At 38.9% G+C, this 21178-nt stretch overlaps 1 non-coding gene across 1 annotated transcript; it reads left to right on the forward strand.

The window, feature by feature from the left end:
- The first annotated feature begins 18375 nt into the window (after window positions 1-18375).
- On the forward strand, window positions 18376-18448 carry TRNAV-CAC (transfer RNA valine (anticodon CAC)). The gene has a single exon. It is a non-coding gene; the product is annotated as a tRNA-Val (tRNA).
- The last annotated feature ends 2730 nt before the right edge of the window (window positions 18449-21178 follow it).

Consider the following 21178-nt stretch of genomic DNA (forward strand, 5'->3'; position numbering starts at 1 on the left):
CTTCCTTAGCGAACTCTTTAGAGCTGTGTGGGTAAGAGACGTGCCCTTAGAAGAGGGATCCTAATATGGATGGTGCTATCGACTAAATATTTGGGTCCTCCTGCAAATTCATATGTTGAAGCCTGATTCCCAGTGTGATGGTATTTGGAGATGATGGGGCTTTTAGGAGATCATAAAGGTAGAGCCCTCATGAATGGGATTAGTGACCTTATGAGAAGAGATACAAGAGAACTTACTTATGTCTTTTTCTCTGCTTACTGCCATGTGAGCATTAAATGGCCGTCTGCAAACTAGAAAGTGGGCCTCCCCAGACACTGGAGAACCAAGAGACTTGCTAATGGACAGGATCTGGGTTGTGAGTAAAGTATAATTGGCTTCAGCAAAACTGAGTTTTTATTAATTGAGGTAGGAAAATTGCAGGAGGTATAGAGTAGTTGAGGGGTGGTGGTTTATTAGAAGTTCAGTTTGGAATATGTTAAAGTTCAGCTGCCTGTTAAACATTCAGGTGCAAATATCTTACAGAAAGTTGGATACTTAGGTCTGGAGGTCAGGGGAGAGTTCCAGGCTGGTGATATAAATTTGGTGACTGTCAGCATACAGGTGGTAACTAAAGCCAGGAGACCAGTGAGATCACCTAGGGACTGATGTTAGTTAGTAAAGAGAGTGGATTAGTTGATGTGGAGCACATCAATATTTAAAAGTAGAGAAATGAATGAGAAAAGGAGACAGAGAGAGTGGGTAGGAAGATGAGAGAAAAACTTGTTGATTGTGGTATCCCAAGAGATACATTTTAAGAGAATGTTCAATTGTATTGAATGCTGCTGACACATAAAGTAAGATGTAGACAAAGAAGAAAAAAGATCATTGAATTTAGTAATCTGGAGGTTATATTAGTCAGCTTGGGCTGCCATAACAAACCCCAGACTGGGTAGATTAAACCACAGTTGTTGTTGTTGTTTTTTTTTCTCACAGTTCTTGAGGCTAGAAGTCATAAATCAAGGTGCTGGTGGGGTTGGTTTTACCTGAGACCTCTCTCCTTGGCTTACAGATGGAGTCTACTTTCTGTGTCCTCATATAGCCTGTGTGCTCTCACACTCCTAGTAGCTCCTTATAAAGACACCAGTCACATTGGATTGGGGCCCCACCTTTCTGATCTCATTTAACCTTGATTACTTCCTTAAGGTTTTATCTCCAAATACAATCACATTGTTGGTTAGGACTTCAACATATGGATTTTGGCAGGGTCCTGCAATTCAGTCCACAAGAGAGGTCATTGATGAGTTGATAGCTATAGATTTGGTGACATGGGATTCTGTTAAAGAGGACCTGACTTGAGTGGCTTCAAGAAAGAATGGAGGAGAGAATAAGAGACAGTGGATAGAGACAGTGTCTGCAAGGAATTCTGCCATTAAGGGAAGTCTAGAAGTGGGGATGGACATGGAGAGAGAAGTGGAAGGAAGGGAGAGATTTTACATATGTGCAAATACATATATATATATTTATATTAATTTATTATATATATTGCTACTTATATAAAGCTAGGAAGAAAAGATACAGCTGATGTTTATCTCAGGTGAGCTGCCTCTTGTGTTGGAGAATTTTCTGCTTTTAATCTGTCTCGACACTGGAGGGACCAACAGAGCTGCTGAAGGCTACAGAGAAACTGAGATGAGGGCTGGGAGGTGAGTGGAGGATAAATGATGGGTTTTATAATTCTTTCGAGTATTTCAAATGTATGTTATTTATAGGACACTTTAAGACATTATAATATACACGTCTGTTAATTAATTTATAATGTAGCATTTATTGGTATAAACATTGCCCTTTGCTTTTTTGTTATTGGGCATCCTAAATGATGAACATTTTTGAAATGTTTGTACAGGTTGTTTGTTACCTATAGTCACTACTACTCAAATTTAAATAATTGCCTTATGTTTAGGTGCTTAAATTGTATTCATTCATGATGGGTAATGAATACATCAATACTTGATTTACTCAATTGATTACATATCCTTGGAGAATTCCAAACTAATATTGCTGTGTGTCACTTTTTTTTTTTTTTTTTTTTTTGCGGTAGGCGGGCCTCCCACTGCTGTGGCCCCTCCCGTTGCGGAGCACAGGCTCCAGACGCACAGGCTCAGCGGCCATGGCTCACGGGCCCAGCCGCTCCGTGGCATGTGGGATCCTCCCGGACCGCGGCACAAGCCCACGTCCCCTGCATCTGCAGGCGGACTCCCAACCACTGCGCCACCAGGGAAGCCCCTGTGTGCCACTTTTTATACTACTCTGAAGGGAAGGGAAGTGTCTGCTTACCTGGAGCTGGATACTGACTGCTCTCCATGAGTGCTCCTTTCTGGATGTAAAGTGATTTTGTAACACGGTATATGAAGAAAACGATTGAATTTGGAGTCAGCAAACCCAGATCTGCATTTTACCAGACTTATAACTCTTGTTATCTTGCTATATCTCTTGCCTTCAGGTTTCGCATGTATACAACAGAGATAATGTTACACATTATTATAAATATTATAAGCCACTTCCTGGTTCTTGGCCTGGAGTCTACCAAACAATTACTCTTTCACTATCCCCAAAGCCTTTCCCCAGAGGACCCTATTCAGGTCCATCATATCTGCATCTGTATGTCCACTTTGGTCTTCTTCCTATTCTCATCGAAGTAACTTTCCTAGGTACCCCATTTCCCTCCTGGAACTGCGGTCTTGATTCTTGCAAGTTTCCTTTCTAGAGTATTTGTGTCTTGCTCATGAATTCAAGCCACGTGGCTAGAATCCTGCCATCTGCTAAGATAATTCCTGTCTTTTTCGACAGGCTCTGGTGCCTCCACTTCTGGATATTGATTTCCCCAAATTTCTCCATGGCTGTACTTCAGTCGTGTGCCCTGTCACGTTGCTCTGGTTTCCTGCTGTGGACAGTTTTGCCAGGACCGGAACTTGATGTTATATCACATTGCCTAAGTTTTCTCATCTGTGAAATGAGGCCAATAATGGTATTTATCTGATGAGAGTGAAGTGAGGTTGAGATGAATGAATCCACATAAATACCTAGTGGAATGCCTGCACAGCCATTGCTCACAGGTGCTCAATAAATAATAGTTATGCTTGCTGTTGTTGCTGTTGAAGTTCTTGGAGCAGTTTTTCTGAACTTCTCACTTGAGTCACAGCATGATTTTGCCCCACTGGCAGACTTTCTGCACTATAATTTTTAAATATATATTTTCCATAGGCTTAAAATTTTTTAAATAAAAATGTAAAGTAATTATTAGATCCAGGTTGCTTTGATAAACCATCTTATTTCACTGAGTTTAAGATGTCATTGGTTTTATGACACCATTATGTTTGGTAACACTAAGAAAAAGCACTGCCCATTGAACTATGATCTTCCATTAATTTTAAGAGGCAATTAAATTTTCTGATGTCAGAGATGTTAAAATGTCAGTATGTATCTTTGGAATCTTTGGATTAACAGATATTCTTTAAAATCATTCCCTAAGCAATATTTTTAGCACTATACATACTATCCCTAGCAGTCCTCAATCCCTCCTGCAATTTAATAACCACTTGCATTCTCATGACTCCCAGCCCTCTGTGTCTGGGAAAACCCCTGTCTTTAACTTCAGAAGAGTTCTGCTCATCAACCCGCTTGACACCTCTGCATAGATACCGCCAAGACACCAGACTCAGCGTGTTCAAAATTAATTCTTTCTATTTCCCTTCATTTCTGCTCCTTAGTCTCTATTGCTTATCCTGATGAATAGCAGCCCCAGGCAGTAGCTGCCCAAACCTGAAAATTAGGCCTCATCCATGACTGCATCCTGACCTTTATCCTTCCAACTCCTCAGTCTGCAGGTACTGTGGCTTCCATCTCTTTTAAATTGCTTCTAAATCACCCCGTCCACATCCTCACAGCTGCAAATTTAGTTTTGCTCCTCATTTGTCCTTCTTGGTATTTCTGGGTCTAGCCCCCTCCAGAATGCCCTGCCTTCAGTGTGGCCACCTTCTCCTATCACCCATTCCACACTGCTGCCAGCAGACTTGTCTTCCCAAGTCCCAGATATGCTCTGTTTGTGCTTCTTTATATAGAGATTCAGTGGCTCCATATTACCTTCAGCGTAAAGTCCCAAACCCTCAGCATACCCAGGCCAAGACCTTGTTTGATCTCACCCAGGCCTGCTCTAACCCCAGTCTCCTTCTCACTCATCAGCGTCCTCCCCAACACACACCCACTGCACTCCCTTCTTTAGCCGTGTCAATCCCCTCACCTGGCCCAGAATGAGTTGTTTCCTCCCGTGCACTCCTTTGCAGTAGCTTCCTTTCTCTCCCATCCCTCTCCCTGCCACCTTCTCCCGTCCCCCTCTTTCCCACTTCTCCTTCCTTCGTCCCCTTTATCTTTCTCAGCTGTTGCCACTTCTAAGGAGCCTTTACCATACTTAGAGCTGAGGTAGGTGTTACTGCTTTGTGCTTCCAGAATCTCTTATGTTTACTGTAACTGTAACTGGTACTGTATTTCTAGGTTATATTTGATTACCACTCACCTGTCTCCCAGTACAGCTTCTTGTAGGAAGCTACTTTAGTTTTATACATCTGTCTAACAAATCACTGCAAACTCAGTCATTTAAAATAATCAAGCATCTACTATTCTCTCTCTTGGTTCTGTGGGTTGACTGGGCTCAGCTGGAACATTCTCCCTGGAGGTCTGCTTTGGATGTAGTCAGATGACAGTTTGCGTCATGTGAAGGCTATACTGGACCAGATGTAAGATACTCCTTCCCATCTTTGGTAGTGATGGTGGCTGCTGGCTGTGAGCTCAGCTGAGTCTGTCTACCAGAGCACCTCCATGTATACCATCCATGTGGCTTGGGCTTCTCTCAGCATGGCAGCAGAGTTCTTAGAAAGAGCCCTCCAAGAGTGAGCGTTCCAAGAGGCCCAAGAAGAAACTTCTGGTCCCCTGAAGATCTGGACTCAGAACTTCCAGAACATCTGCTGTATTCTAGTGGTCAAAGCAGTCACAGAGCCCACCCAGATTTCAGGGAGAAAGAGTGGATTCCACCCACTGATGGGTGTGGCAAGATCACATTGCCACAGAACACGTGGGATGAGAGATGTTGCTGTGACCATCTTGGGAAACACAGTGGGGTGTTAACTTTGAGCTCTGTCTTCCCAGCGTCAAGCACTGGGCCTGACACACAGTAAGTGCTAACAGTCCCCTAAACAGAATAATATGCTGATGAAAGGCATGGCCTCTGAAGCCAGATCTGCCTGGGTTGGTATCCAGGCTCTTCCACTTTCCTAGCCCTGGGATCTTTGATGAGGTGTGCCTCAACGGTCATAGTGGTAAAATGCAGGTAGACTCCACCTCATAGTGGGCTCATGAGGAATAACCAGGTTAATATGCATAAAGGCCTTAGGACAGTGCCTGGCACAAGCGCCCAAAGTTAGCCACTATCACAAGGAGGACGGAGAGGAGAAGGGCTCACTCCTGCAGTGTCCCCCCTCCTCCTGTCCTAGTTCAGACCTTCCAAGTCTGTTCTCTTCTGTTGAAAACCAGTGGGCGATACCTGGCTAAGCCCCATGTTACCATGGTGATTAAGTCCCTACATATGATACCCTATTTTGGCAACCTAGAATATTCCTCTAGTGACATACATAATACTGCCAAATGTCTTGAGATTTGTTCAGTGCATGCTATATTTTTATTATCTACGTCCTTGTTTCAAAGTACTCAACTTCGAACTTCCTCAGGGGCTAAGATCCTATCTTATGCTGTCTGTGCACGACTGCCTTAGAGTCTATCACGGTGCCAGAGATACACCAGGCATGGAGTAGAGACTTGTAATTAACATCTCATATTATTGACATGCTGCTAATTAAAGAGCATTTATAAAGAAAATTCTACTTATCCTAATTTAGTAAAAAGTTAGTTCTTGGGATTTTCCAAGAGAAAAAGAGGTCATGGGACATCACCCCTAAGGAAAGCCAGAGTCATGTGTTCAGTTCTGTTTCCATGGTCTCCAAGAGAGGCACGTCTCCTTGCTGGTATCCCTGCTCACAGCTGGGCTCCTGTGTTGGCTCTTTAGCGAGAGAGTCCATGAGTGGAAACATGTAGTGTTTGGCAATAAAATGTTGCCCCCTGAAATGGCACTCAACCTCAGCTGGATATCTTTTAAATAACTTGTGCATGAACATTTTCTTAAACTCAATTTCTCCAGGAGTTGTAAACACCCTGAAATTGTATGCTAGATTTTATGTGCATGTGTAAAAACATATTTCTTCAGAGAAATCCCATGGTTTTCATGAGGTTCTCCTTAGTGATTCCTAAGAAAGAAAAAGTTAGGAACCACTGGTTATAAAAACATGGGCAGAATCCACAGATCCTTGACACATCCTGGAAGTTGTTTTCATCTGACCAAAACTTTAATGGTGTATTTACTTACTACTTCCCTTGCCTTTAGCATAAAACTGGAGGGCAGCATTTACAAAAATCCCATAAAATCCATTAGTGGTATTTCCCTATCCTAGTGGTCTGGACTGTGGTAAACAGGAATTTATTGCAGTGTAATATTGGTCTAAAATTAAGACCTTGGGAATTTATGGGTGGAGTGTATGTCTCTGACTATGTACTTCTCTTTAAAAGAATGTGAGGACATAAAAATATTAAGAGAGACAACTCCAGATCATATCAATTAAAAAGAAATTTATTTTCTTCCAATACAAACACACACATAAACACACACACACATATACAGCCTTTTTTCCTAAAATATATATTCTCTGATAAAGTGCCACAGAATTATTCATTATGTTTTTAAAGTGTTCTCAGTATATGTGATTTACAGAGGGAGACAGATTTATTTAAAAATGATCAGAGGCCCATAGATTCTGTTAATTCAGAGAAAACCTTGTAATTACTTACCAGAGAAGCCTATCTGTATTATCTTCAGAGGCAGAATTCCTGGGGATTTTAATCTTTAGACAGCTTCTCTGGTTCAGGAACCAAATATAATTGCAAGTCAGTTCCCAAGTGTTTCCTTGTAATTAAGACCCACTATTTATAATAATAGCAGTGATAATTATAACAGTAGCTTTTTATTGAGCACCTGCTATGTGCCAGGTTCAATGCTAAACATCTCAGTATTATATGCAATCCTTTCTATATGCCATAATATCATTCAGCAATTGCTTCCTCAGACTTAGGCAAGAATGGCATTGAATTTCCTTCTTTTTAACAGAAGTTGATTACTGGTATAATAAAACACACACACATCTATGGTAGTGTCTCCAATGGATAGTTGACTCCTCCAGGTGGTATGGTGATTTTCTCCAGGACTCTTATTTTCTTAACTTTTATTGAGTATCTACTGTCTTTTAGACATGGTGCTGGGTTCTAGATTATGAGTAAGATAGGCATTGTTCCCACACTCAAGTAGCTTATATTCTAATTGGGGTAAAACACAGCATGTAACATGAGTGTGAATTTATGGACAAGTTGGACATTTCAAGCTGTGAGGCTAGGTCAAAGTTATTGTATGCTGCTCTTCAATGGACAAGAACAAATGCAGTTGTTTTCTTTGAACTCCACCACTTTTGGAGAATGTGTTGTCATTTCTTTTATTAGGTATGTGAGAAATTCATTCAAATTAGTGCGTCCTAATTGGTTCCCACTGCTGAGTAAATGCTTGTAAAGTTCATAGGGAGTATTGTTACACATTAGATCCTGGGGTTCACTGTGAATGAGAAGCAGAAAAAGGGCCTGTAATTTTGAGTTACTCTTGCTGGAGTGGTGATAGCTGTGGTCATGGTAGACCAGAGTTCCTTTTGCTGCAACAAAAGACTGTTTTTTTCTGAAAACATGACTGCTCCTTTTCTAAACATTTCTTACTCAAAACAACATATATGTTGGAGTTAGGTCTGGGGGAAAAAAATTAACACATAAGTAGGTGATAGCAAAAGAGATTGATGGTAAGCCTAGAGCTGTTTCTCAGATTGAAGCTTTGAAATTACCTCCTTAAAATAACCCTGGGTCCTTGCTAAAAATGTAGATTTTGATGTCCCACCTAAAATCTCAATTCCAATTGTAGGGATTCATAATCCAAAATATGCATTTTCATTATAGGAGTGGCTTCCCAGACTAGGGAAAATGAGGACATATCCCTGAAAGATTCAGCATGGTGGCATGGAAACCTCATCTTACAAAGTTCCAGGAGAACTAAGTATTCAGCCCCACATAGGCAGCAAACTAGCAGGATGTCTTTAGGCTGAATCATTTCAATTATCTGGCTTCGGTTTCTCAGTCCTCTCCCCCTGCCTCCTCCTCCAACCATCCCCATTAAGTTGTATCAAAACATGACACTCTGATAAAGAAAGATGAGTAATTAGGCAGCATTTTTCACAAACACAGTGTCAGATGAGGAAAGATTCTTCAGCCAATCAATTAGCATTCAGTGAACACATCATGTGGGAGATGTGAGAAATGGATAAGACAAGGTCAGTGTTTTCAAGAGCTTACCATCTGCTTTTTGAAAATAAATTTCATTAAAGCCAAGATAAATAATAGAATGCTGAAATGGTTAATACACACAAGCACTATATGAGATCAGAGTCAGTCCTCAGCAACGGTTGTCCAAAATGACATCATCAAAGCAGACTTCAAATGAATTAACTGGGTTTAAACTGTTGGAAAGTTCTAATTAGATATTCTATACAAAAGTCCAGGAAGCTGTGATTTGGTTCTCAAAAGAGAAAAACAAAATAAATGTAGTGTGGAAAGAGCACTCTTAAGTCAGTAGGCCACAGTCTACTAGCTGTAGAAATCTTGAAAGATTATTACTCTAACCTGCCTGGTCATTATGTCTGTTAATGGTAAACTATACCTATGACATTTTACCTGGAAGAATCTGTCCTTGGTTGCTGACTGTGAGAAAGTCAATATTTACTGCTAGGCAACTAGCAGCAGAAAAGAATAAGAAGGTGTGGTCTACAGACCACTCAGGGCACAGACGGTGGCGAAATTCAGGGAGAGGATCCATCCTGGCCTCCCAGGAAGGCCTTCGAGTGCCAAGATTTCACCCCAAATCATTGCCTATTCCTCTGGATTATGCTGCAGAAGCTGAATTGCCAAATACCACCACTGACTACCTGGATTGAATCCCTCTGAAGAAGTCTGAGAAACTCACATGGGAAAGTATACTCAAGCAGAGCAGAGGGTAGATCATGGGGTAAACCATCTGTTGTCCAAAGGGCTAGGGTTTTCCAAACAGGAGGCAACTGATTTTGCAATAGAGACTAAAAGAAGCCTAGAAGAAGGTAGCATTTTCAGAGCTTGCTGTGAAAACAAATACTTAAGCAAAATTGGAAACTGGGGGTATCTATACGAGGGAACCTCCTGTAAGATGCTTAATTCCTAGGATACCTAGCATCTGCTTTTGGATGTTCACTTCTTCCTCCCTTCTCTGGTTTCTAACAAGGAAAGATTTTCCCTAAATGTTCCTGGCCTCTTGAGCCACTCACTCCCTTACTCTTCCTCCAGAGAAGGGAAGGAGTTGTCAAGATGCTGAGCTGGAGTAAGGAAATCCATAAGTACAGAATAGCCCCCTCCCTCTCTTCCTCTTGACAATTAGCCTGCTCACAAGAGGATGCATTCGGCCTGGTCCTTATGCTCCACGTTTGACAGGGACAGACCCCCGATGTCAGGAAGCTTGTGGTTGTTCAGTGCTGCCAGGGCTTGGGGGTGTAAGGCTCATTCTGGGGTTCACTGATAGGAAATCCACTGTGATCCCATCTCTAAGCCACATCCTCCAATCTAATTTTTGTCAGCATAAAGCAGCTATTTTGATCTCCACACGCCTGACTTCCTTGTTTATCTCAATTGTTTCAAAATTAGGCAGGAAAAATATTATTTACTGGGCCACAGCTAACTTGCCGTATAGGAAAAGTTATGTTTCACATATAGTTTTATGTTATTTTACTCATTTTTATTGTAATTCACTGAGGTGGGATGCACGGGCAATAAACCGTGTCAAGGTGTTGCGATTCTGGCCTCACATCTCTCTGTCCACTGACTCCTGTGCAGAGGTCAGCTTCCTACTAGGAGTTAGTGGTGGTCCTTGGCCAAGCTGAGAGAGGTAGGGTAAAGAAGCAATAATTCATGGTCAATGGTTCATGAAGTTTGTAAGCTAAAACCTCTCCTTTCCCATGTATACCAGGAGAAGGTACACTTGAGGGAGGGAGAGGGAAGGCATTGGGGTTTCTGTAGTGTCTGTTCCTTGGAAGGTTTTGAAAAGTTTTGAGAAAAGAATCAACACTGTGTACATTTATTCTAACATCTCCAGAAATTTAAAAATAAACTTAGCTTTGGGTTTTCAGGAATGGTAACCGTTACAGGGCATTGCCATCTTTGCTTGCCTAGTTTCCCAGCTTCCACGACAATTTATAACCACGTTGCTACCATCTAAGAGAATTCCAATAAAAATCTGGTTTGAGTGCAGAACTTCGAAGGTTGAGAGGGCTGATCTACTTATCTTCTGAGTGATGCAGGCCACAGGCACCTCTAAAAGTTTTTAAGGAAAAAGAGGACTCAAGATCAAATCCTGACAACTTCCATGTGAATTAGGGTACTTCACTATAATAGACTGAGTCATGGATTTGGAATTATTCCTTGATGAGTTGAAATCCCAGCTCAGCCACTAGGTAAGTATATAACCCTGAGCAGCTTCCTTAACTAACCTCAGCTTTACTACTTTTTTAAATCTGTCAGATTGGAATAGCATTATCTCTTATAGGAAAATAGTCCACGTGAAAGTGAATTGCATGTATAAATCCTCAATACATATTAGTTAAATAAGACACCAGAAAGAGTCACTGAATATTCTTCTCAGACCTGGAAGAGTCTTTAGTGACCATCCTGTCCTTCATCTCAAGGGACAGAAGATGGATAACAGTGATGGGGTCTGAGGTTTTATAGCATTATAGAGATTCAGTCCTGGAAGTTATTAATACTTGACAATATTTACTACAATGCCCTCATTTAAGAATCTTAGGTCCACAGATATTAAGCAACTTCTGGTAGTCACACAAATCAGAAAGTCTGGAATTGGGCTGAGACACCAGAATATTCCATCCTAGTTAATGCTTTCCCATGATTTTGTGCTTAAACCTTTATCCTGTGGTTAAAACAGAAGCAGAGGCAGAGGAACGTGGCATCCCTGATGAGTGAAGAAAAGTCCCAGAATTCTCTCCCCAGATTTTACCATTGCCAAAGCCAAAGTCAACACAGTGTAGAAATTCCTTTTGTAGGAGATGAGAAATGTCCCCTGATCACCCCCACCCAAGACTCTAGGATTTACAGATCAAACACTTGAATGAACATCGTTGGAAGTCAGCCAGACTATTGAATTCGCAAACAGGTTTGTCCCTAGAATGTGGATTCTTTTCTTTTATAGGATCATACTAGGGATAATTATACAATAATTTAAAGCCATTGGCCTCCATTTTATCATTAGGAAAATCAAAACAATGCACGGGATATAAGTTAACAGAGGTCTTGCCGTTTCTTAGACCGCAGGAGCTGATATATTTTCAATACAGTGTTTTAGATGAGTAGCAGAGAGACTTGTATATGACCTTTGATTCAAAATTCCTACCATGCTGGGCATTTATATTACCTTTATGTCTCTGGGAAATGTCCACAATTGTAAGACAGTTAGGTGAAACACCCTCACTTATCTGTGGGTACCAAAAGATTTATGCAGTTCCAAGGAGTCTGAGACTCAGAACCCAGAGTGTTCTCCATCACTGGAGATGGAAATAGTGATAAATGGGTGACATCACCCTAACTTCTACCAGATGCTGTATGGTGTGAACCCAATTGTCAGACTCTTCTCTCAGTGCCTCTTGGGATTTAAAACCATCAGGTTCTAAATTTCACCTATCTTGTTTGTTCTGTCTGATCCATAATCCTGATAGAATAGTCCACAAGCTGGCAGGAAGAGGCAAGAAGCCACATACCCAAGCTAAGTGCTACAAACGTTTTCTCACTATACTCTCTGGCCAACTGCAATGGAATGTTGTCAAATTCTGTCATTCAATCCCCTGTATTTGCTTATACTCACAATAAGTAGACTTCCATTTTTTTCCAGGCTTTGATCATTTTCACATTATGATGAACTGTGACAGGAATACCAGACAATCAGATTTCAAACCTGTCAGCCCACAAATCTATGATCCTTTTATCAGCTCTTCCCACTTCTGGGTGTCAGGCAGGTGATGCATCTATTGACTGAGCATGAGTTCCCTGGAGGTACCATTTAGTTCTTTGTTAAAGCATGGCTCTCCTCTCTTTTGGGTTCCTGGGCAAGTGTCTGTCTGTGTTAGGTTTTGTTTTGTTTTGTGTGTGTGTGTGTGTGTATGTGTGTGTGAAGTGGAAAAATAACAGTACTAAGCCTGCCTGTTCAGGAAAGAGCAACTGCCAACTCATCCTCGGAGAAAAGCAGATCTCAGGAGAAAATTGTCCTTAGATTCAGTGGTCATCATTGGGAGCATCTCAGATTTTCAAAGCTTCACAAGATCAAAATGTCACAGCATGATTCTATGTTGTACACACACAGATGATGATTTCCACCTACCAAAACACAGGATAAGCAATATTATCTAAGTGTACTTGCTACAGTTTCATCCCAAATGAAGATTTAAAAAAAAAACACTTGTGTGTATGTGTGTGTGAATTAAGCCATTCTAAATGATGGTAAGACCAACATCTCCAGTATACACTGGAAATTTCTTGACATTTGAATTTTGTAAATAAGAAAAATGAGAGATTTAGAGATTAATATATAGCAGCCAACTTCAAATTGTGTGCATTAAAGACATTAGGAGAGTAAACAACTGACATGTACTATCACTAATATTTCCTAAAGATGGGACATTTTTTTTCTTTTTTAAAAAAATATTTATTTATTTAAATTTTTATTTTATATTGGAGCATAGTTATTTAACTATGTTGTGTTAGTTTCAGGTATACAGCAAAGTGATTCAGTTACACGTATACATGTATCTGGTACATATATACAATGGAATATTACTCAGCCACTAAAAAGAATGAAATAATCCCATTTGCAGCAACATGGATGGACCTGGAGATTATCATACTAAGTGCAGTAAGTCAGACAGAGAACAACAAATATCATATGATATTGCTTATATGTGGAATCTAAAAAAAAAAAAGATGGGACATTTTTATACCAAAAATGGTAGGAAATACACAATAATAATTGTTTAAAGTAAATGCATTTGACTTTCTGAACACTGTTTTCATTTTGTCAGGGATGGCTTAAAATTTAGACATGGACCACAAGCAGACCTATGCTTCAGAAACACTATATATTTTCTCCATTCATGACAAAACTAAATTTCCACCCTCAAAATTGAAACCAAAACAGCATTTAGAGAATGACCATTTTCACCTCTGCTGATTCAAGGGAAGTTATGCAATGACATTTGCGATTACTTTAATTAGCTAGTAAAACACATTTGACTCTAAAGGTATCATTAAAAATTCCCCTTTGTAGTCTAATCTAGTTTCAGAGCCTACACTCGCTTTTCTGAGTTCTCTTTCCTCTCACAAATATGTTTTTTTTTGAAAAATGAACTTGTTTGGCTTAGAAAAATAAGAGAATACCTGATCAGTTCTTACTCTTTCTACTTAAAAACAGGTTTATTTTCTGGGGAGCAGGGACCAATGTATTCCAAATTTGTTCTTCTTTCCTCCAAGGGAATGTAAATTTGGTGTCTAAACAATGTGGCCAGGCTAAGGGGAAACTTGCAGCTAGAACTGAGCCCAGTGCTTTGAAAATTCCCTCCTCCTTGGTTTTCTCCTGCATCAGCTGACATTATTAGGGACAGAGCTCCTGATCTTTCAGGAATTATAGGACCCAAAGGACTGCAGGAAATTTCTTTGACTAGTAGAACCTCTTTATAGTTTCATAACTGGGACCTGTTCTTTAAAAAAAAAAAAAAATCATGTTTTGCACTTTTGCAGTGGTTTCATTTGGCAGAAAATAGTTCTTCCAGATTTGTTACAAATTACCCATGGAGATAAACAGATTGAGGGCATTTTATTTGAAATGCTACTTTTCAAGTTTCTCAGCTTGGGCTGGTGCTTGTAGGAGACAAGGTAGCTAAATAAAAGTTTGAGAAATGGATGTACAGGCCAAGACCCTAGGAGGTTTAAACATTTAAAAAAATGTTTTTAGTATTCTCATATCCAGTTCATTTAAAATACTGCCATTGGATCCAAACATTTGTGGTGAATTCTCTTATAAATGCATCAGACAATGTGAAATTTCAAGCTTTTCATTTGAAATTTAAAAAAAGGCTAAAATCAGGAGTGATAAAGTACATTCTCACACACCAGGATTATCATTTTTATATCACATTTGCTCTTCATTAGAAAACAAGCTATCTTAGCCAATAAAATAGTTCATGGTTAACCCTTGCCTCTGTTTGTCCTTTGATTTTTTTGTGGGATTTTTGAGATCTTGAGTGATTTCAGTCTTTCAATTTCCTCAAATTATCAAGGAATTGAGTCACACATCAAGGACCCAAGTAAAACCCTGTGCTTCTGTTGTAACTTAGCATTGTAATGGTAACGAAGGGAGAAGGTGGATAGAGATAAAATATGGAATTTCAGAACCCAGACATCACAGCCCAAATTACACAAACATCTCTAAGTTAACATACTCTCCTTTTTTGTTAGTAAATGCTTCACCCCTCCTTTGCATTTACTCTATTCATGGTGCAGATAGTTGAAGGTAAAATATTGTGCAAGTCATCATGTCGGCTGCCCAAGGCATCTCTGTTCTTGGGAATAAACTTCATAATTTTAATACTGACAGTGGGCATGTATCGAGTGCTTTTATGGTACCTGGCACTTACTCAATTCTTTGTATGCATAAAATAAATTAATCCTCACAATTCTATTATCAATATTTCCATTTTACAGATGAGGAAACTGAAGTTCAGAGAAATGAATATCATGTGGGTATCCTCCACCCAGGAGGTAGACCAGAAGAGACTTTGAAATATATACTTTTGACTTTTGTGCTCGAGTTGAGGTCGGAAGAAGTTGCCTGTCTCAGAAAATATATATACTGACACCAGTTTTTCCATTTACATTTCTGAAGGCTTCTAGGAGCATGGAGATGAGTGGGAAAATATAGCGAGCAAGGTAGGCAGAGAGAACTATGGCCTCAGCGCTCTACATGCTCTGCCTCCCTTCCAGCGCCTCCCAGCTAGACAACTCATCTCCCACACATTTTTTCAGACTGGTCTCAGGCTAGCATCGTTCAGGAGAACTCCCTGTCTCATCAACTCAACCCTCGCTACTCTGCACCTGCCTTGTTTGAACCATAGTCTCAAACTATACTTGGTGTGTGGCTTCAGAAACAGCTTCTTGTTTAGTTTACATCACTTCTAATTTGCAGTCAGAAAATATGTTCCTTAAGAGTAGATGTCAGGGCTTCCCTGGTGGCACAGTGGTTGAGAGTCCGCCTGCCGATGCAGGGGCCATGGGTTCGTGCCCCAGTCCGGGAGGATCCCACATGCCGCGGAGCAGCTGGGCCCGTGAGCCATGGCCGCTGAGCCTGCGCATCCGGAGCCTGTGTTCCGCAGTGGGAGAGGCCACAACAGTGAGAGGCCCGCGTACCACAAAAAAAAAAAAAAAAAAAAAAAAAAAAGAGTAGTTCTATTTCCGTTGCCTTCGCCTGCCCCCAACCACTCTCCCCAATGCTTAACCCTGGACTTAGAGCAGTAATTGTGAAATACGTACTTTCTTCTGTGTGATTATTCTAGGTCTCAGCCAAAAGGAATGGGTTTGAGTTCTGGCAAAATGAATATGTGTTATAATTTAATTTTTCCATTGGAAGTGTAAGGAAATAACACATCTTAGATGATCTTTTAGAAAAGGCAGGCAATGTTCTGGCTTTTTGTGGGAACTCTGCAAAAGGCAGAATACTCTCCACCCAACAAAGAATGAAGAGGCACCTGTTTTTTTGGAACAGTTTTCTTATTCAGAAACCTATTGAAAAACAACTTGTACAAAGTCATTAAGTCAACACGAATTGAAGGTTTTCAAAACTTCTGGGCTTAAGCCTATCACTTTGTGAATTTAGAAAATTCATTACCATTTTTAATCTTCTTTTATGTGAAAAATCCAGGCAAATTTAATCAACTTTCTCCCTTTGTCTCCCCCTGGCCCACTACTAAAAAGAGGAAATTTTTTTTTTAATTAAAAGAAAAGAAAACACTCCTTGCTACCAGTTTCTGAGCCAACAGAATACTCAAACAAAGAATATCAGTATTATGAAATACTAAAAAAGGGATTTTACATTCTGGGATGAGTGTTAAAGCTTCTGCTTTACTTCTAAGTAAAGTTGAGCCAGGACTCATGTAATTAATCTACTGAGTTTCCTGAAGATATCCTCTACTATCTGGGGAAAAAAAGTATTTCCTGTATCAAAAGCATTTTTAGTAGCTTTTCTAGTGAAAACAGAATGGTCAGTTTTATTTCCCAGTCCAATGTGCCAAAATTGCTGGGAAAGTTTTTTTCTCATTGTTTCAGCATTAAGTCAACATTTGAAAAATGGATACTTTTTTTTTTTAATTCAAAGGATTAATATTCAGGTCATGGGTAATAGAAATCTCACCAGCTTTGGTGCATTGGGCTTATGAAATTGAAACAAGTGGCTCTATTCATTATTAATAAAAATATATGGATGTGTTTAAACTAAATATCAAAGTCCTGGTTGAGTTTTAGGGACCAAGTGACTCTGTGATATAAGGCCCCCTTGCTGCCCTTTTATGATTTTCTGCAAAGCTCTTCACACAATTTACAGCCTTGTAATCAGTGGGGTCCTATAGATCAAGGTGTAAGGAGGGTAAAATATGTTTTGTTAAACAAAAATTGTGAAACACTCCATTGTGGCGTGTAAATTATTATTTCTTCCCTACTTTTCTGCTTTCAGATTTATAGCATTTATCTGACACTGTTTTTGTATAGAAGAAAATCCAGTTATTTACATGTATTTAAAAGAGAGCCGTGGTGTAAAAATATCTTCACTGAGTAAACCCTTGAACCCAACAGTACAGTTGTCTCTGAGGGATGTGGTGTCTGTTAGTTGTTAGTACATTAAAAAGAAATATCTCCACAATGTATTTGTATAGGAATTAGCAAGGTAATGGGCACGTTTGTTAAATGCATCACATAACTAAATAGTTAACTTATTTTTATTGCAAAGAAAACTGGACAGGACAAACAACAAACTTTTCACTTGTGAACCTATTATTTTAAAATAGGAAAACAATTTTTCCATATTTGTCAAACCTTATTTGGATTCACTGAAAATCAGGTAAATTATTTGCCCAGTGCTCTACATTATTGGATCCAAATGTTTGGAAATGTGATTAATTTTAGGCTTTGCATATATAAATCATAAAATACATGAAAAGAGTATTTTCTTGTTAATCCAACATTCTGGATCTCTTCCTAACATGGGATGCTGTATTGACATTAACTTGAATGGGTGCCACTGGTTGGGAGTTAGATAAGAAATGGGAAAGGGGAAATTGGCAAAGAGATCTTCATTGTCATGAATTAATATTTAAGAGATGGTTATGAAGAAACAAGTCTGTCAGAGTGTGAGAGGACTAACACTAAAAAGAAAGTATTTTCAATTACTTCAGAATTATTTCACCTTATTAATTAATAGTAATACTACGTACATCAAAATATCCTTTGTTAAGTCTGTCTTCTCTGTTAGGCTAAGTACCTTACTTGCATTATCTCATTTAATCCTAGTAAATAATTCTATAAAACAAATATTATTCTCCCATTTTGCAGTGAACAAACGAAGTCTTACATTTCTATATATCATTCTCCATAGGTTTGCTTCTTTTTTTCTTTTTAAATTTTTAATTTACTTTTACTCTTTAAATTGAAGTGTAGTTGATTTACAATGTTATATTAGTTTCCAGTGTACAGCATAGCAATTCATTTTTATAGATTATATTCCACTTAAAGTTATTACAAAATAATGGCTATATTTCCCTGTGTTGTACAATATAAACTTATTGGTTATCTATTTGCTTCATAATAGTTTGTATCTCCTAATTCCATACCCTTATTTTGCCCCTCCCCTTTCCCTCTCCTCACTGTATCCAGTAGTTTTGTTTTCTATATCTGTGAGCCTGTCTAAAAGCATAGACGTTGCAATAAATGATGCTGGACATCCACATGCAAAAAATAATGAATCTAGTCACAGACCTTACACTTCTCCCAAAAATCAATTCAAAATAGATCATAACCTGCTGTATTTCCATAGTGTAGCGGTTATCACGTTCGCCTCACACGCGAAAGTTCCCTGGTTCGAAACCGGGCGGAAACAAAATAGATCATAGATATAAATGTAAAATGTATAACTATAAAATTCCTAGAAAATAACATTGGAGAAAATTTAGGTGACCTTGGGTTTGGTGATGACTTTTTAGATACAAAACTAAAAGCATGATTTATGAAAGAAATAATAAACAAGTTGAACCATTTTTAAAAAACTTTTATTGGAGTATAGTTGATTTACAATGTTGTGTTAGTTTCAGGTGCTTCTGAATGGAGAAGGCCAGAACTGCCCCTCGTCAGAGCCTGAGTTGTTCATTGTCGTCCTGCCACAGCTTTGGCCTCTGAACTTCATCCCCACATGATCCTGTTGTTTGGCATTTTTTCCAAATTTTTCTAATAAACGAAACTGGTTTAACTTTTGTTGTTGCTTCTAGAAATTCACCTAAGAGTCTTTACATTTTTCAATGGAACAATTCTTGTTAATGTTTAACATTAGTGTCCTTTCTTTTCAGAAGATAAGTTATCTGACTGGGGGTCAAGCTTTCCAAAATTTATGTTGAGTTCAGTTAAATTATTCTTGAAAGTAAATTGGAGTAAAGTGGAATCTCTGGTTAATTTTACAAGATAAGGCAGGAAGGGGCTTTGGATCAACCAAGTATTTGCTCTTCTTCAGTTCCAGTCATTGTGCTGGGCAATTTATTTAAACTTCAGAAAAAGCTGGTTAGAATGGCTACGTGAATCCCATTCAACAGAAAACTTAGATTCAGAAAAATAGGCTTGAAGCTGCCTACATGAGGCTAAACCAAGATCATCTGATAGTGGGGCCCCTTCTGTCTCATGTTCTCCTTCAAAGCAAACCCAAAGACACGTATATCTTAGATTATTTATCTTTTTGTCCCTTGGGCCTTTTCAATGTCTTGTCAATCCACTCAGTACTTCAAGCATTGCAATCTTGCTTTCTTAATAGATGAGGCAAATACCAAGAGTTTATTACATGGGAAGGATAATTATGATTGATAATATTAGTATTCAGGAATTGATTTCACAAAACTAATATACTTTTTCCTTTTGGTTGAAAAGTTATTAGAAATCTAAAGGCCTTGCTGAACAAAATGTTGGAAAGATAGAAGTGTTTTTATAATTAAGCCATAGTGCTTTGATTTTATGTTAAATAGTTTAGTGAAAACTGAAATGCAATATGTACCAAAATGAATCTTTTTTCCCAGTGCTATAGCCTATCATATTTCATGTCTGTTTAACTTTGAGACATTGAAAGAAAATGAACAGAAATGCAAATATACTCCGTAATGATTATGTTTTTCTTTTTCTCTGCCTCTCTGCCTCTCCATAAAGACAACATAATTTCATTAATTAACACAAATGGTCATAAAACACACCACTTGCCAGTGTTATTCCCATTTAATGTTTCTATAATGTTGCATAATGTGAAATTTTTGCACAGCAATACTCAGCCAGGACTGTCAACAGCTGAATTACCATGTGTTGGCAGTATCTGTTAAAACTCGATCAGTGTACATCCTGTGAATAAGATGTGTGAAGCATGTAATAAAAGAAAGATGACCTATCCTAGATAAAATACATTTACTTCTCACTTCTGCTGTTAGTAATAGAATTTAGCCTATCTTACAGTAATTTAAATCAGTGCCCTAAGGCACTGAATAATTAGGTATTTCCCTACCTCATAACAAAAGGCCCTGACATATTTTTCTTCTGTTTGTTCTGTGCCTTTTGCTATTTTATCGTTTTTGTTAAAAAAAAAAAAAGCCTTAAAAGGGGATAGAATGAAATGGTTTGGTTCATATAAAGCTTATAGAAGCCATTTATGAAATCATTGTCCCCAGAGTTAGCATGAATCCTGTTTACCTCAAATATCATTACCCTCTTTGCCAGGAACACTGACAAGCTGAATAAATATATAAAGGGGGAATCTTGGAAGTGGGTAGACAGACTGGTGACTCATGAAGGGGTCAGAGCCTTTGCTATTTTCTTAGAAACAGATCTCTTTCCCTGGCTGCCATGGGGAGGAAGTGATGATGGAGAACGGTCAGTTCCAGAGCGATGTGGTGGAGGCAGCTGGAAGGTCAAGGGTTAAACATGTGCTATCTCAGCTATGCTGGGTGCAATAACAACATCAGGCACCAGAGAATGATCTATCAGGGCAATTAGTCAAACAGGCCTTGTGGTAGCCCAGATAGGTCTGGCTCTGTTTGCATCTGTTTATCAGTCTGAGATAAGAATCCTGTGAACCTTTTTGTTACCTTGAGAAAGTAGACACCTGGAAGGTAAACATAAGACAGCAGTATCTTTAAAAATTGATTTTGAAAAATGACTACAGCTCCTAGATAGGATTAAATAATCTTTATTCTTGGCTGTTAAAAAGAAGATGAAAAAGAATTTCTTTGCTTGTTTTTTTTCACCTACTTCTTAGTCTATTATCCCAAGAGCAGACATTACAGAATTGGACTTCTTTTGATCAGATATGGAACTTGGCCCAGAAGCCCTAGGAAGTGGGGAAGATAATTTAGATTACTGTGGTTTTTCTTTTTTCCCCAAGATTTTCCTGTAAATGCCACGCTTTGCTGTAGTTCATAAACTGACCTAAGCAATTAAAACATTTGTCTGTCTTCGTTCACATTGGCCTGATTTCTCATCTGATTTCAAACTCCTAAAGGACACTGACAAAATCTTTCTTTTGTCCTGATGTGATCATACCAAGTCACACAAGAGTCAGAAACTTTTGAAGGGGATTTCATAAGAA

This window comes from Lagenorhynchus albirostris, chromosome 1, assembly GCF_949774975.1.
Source record: "Lagenorhynchus albirostris chromosome 1, mLagAlb1.1, whole genome shotgun sequence".
Lineage (NCBI taxonomy): Eukaryota > Metazoa > Chordata > Mammalia > Artiodactyla > Delphinidae > Lagenorhynchus > Lagenorhynchus albirostris.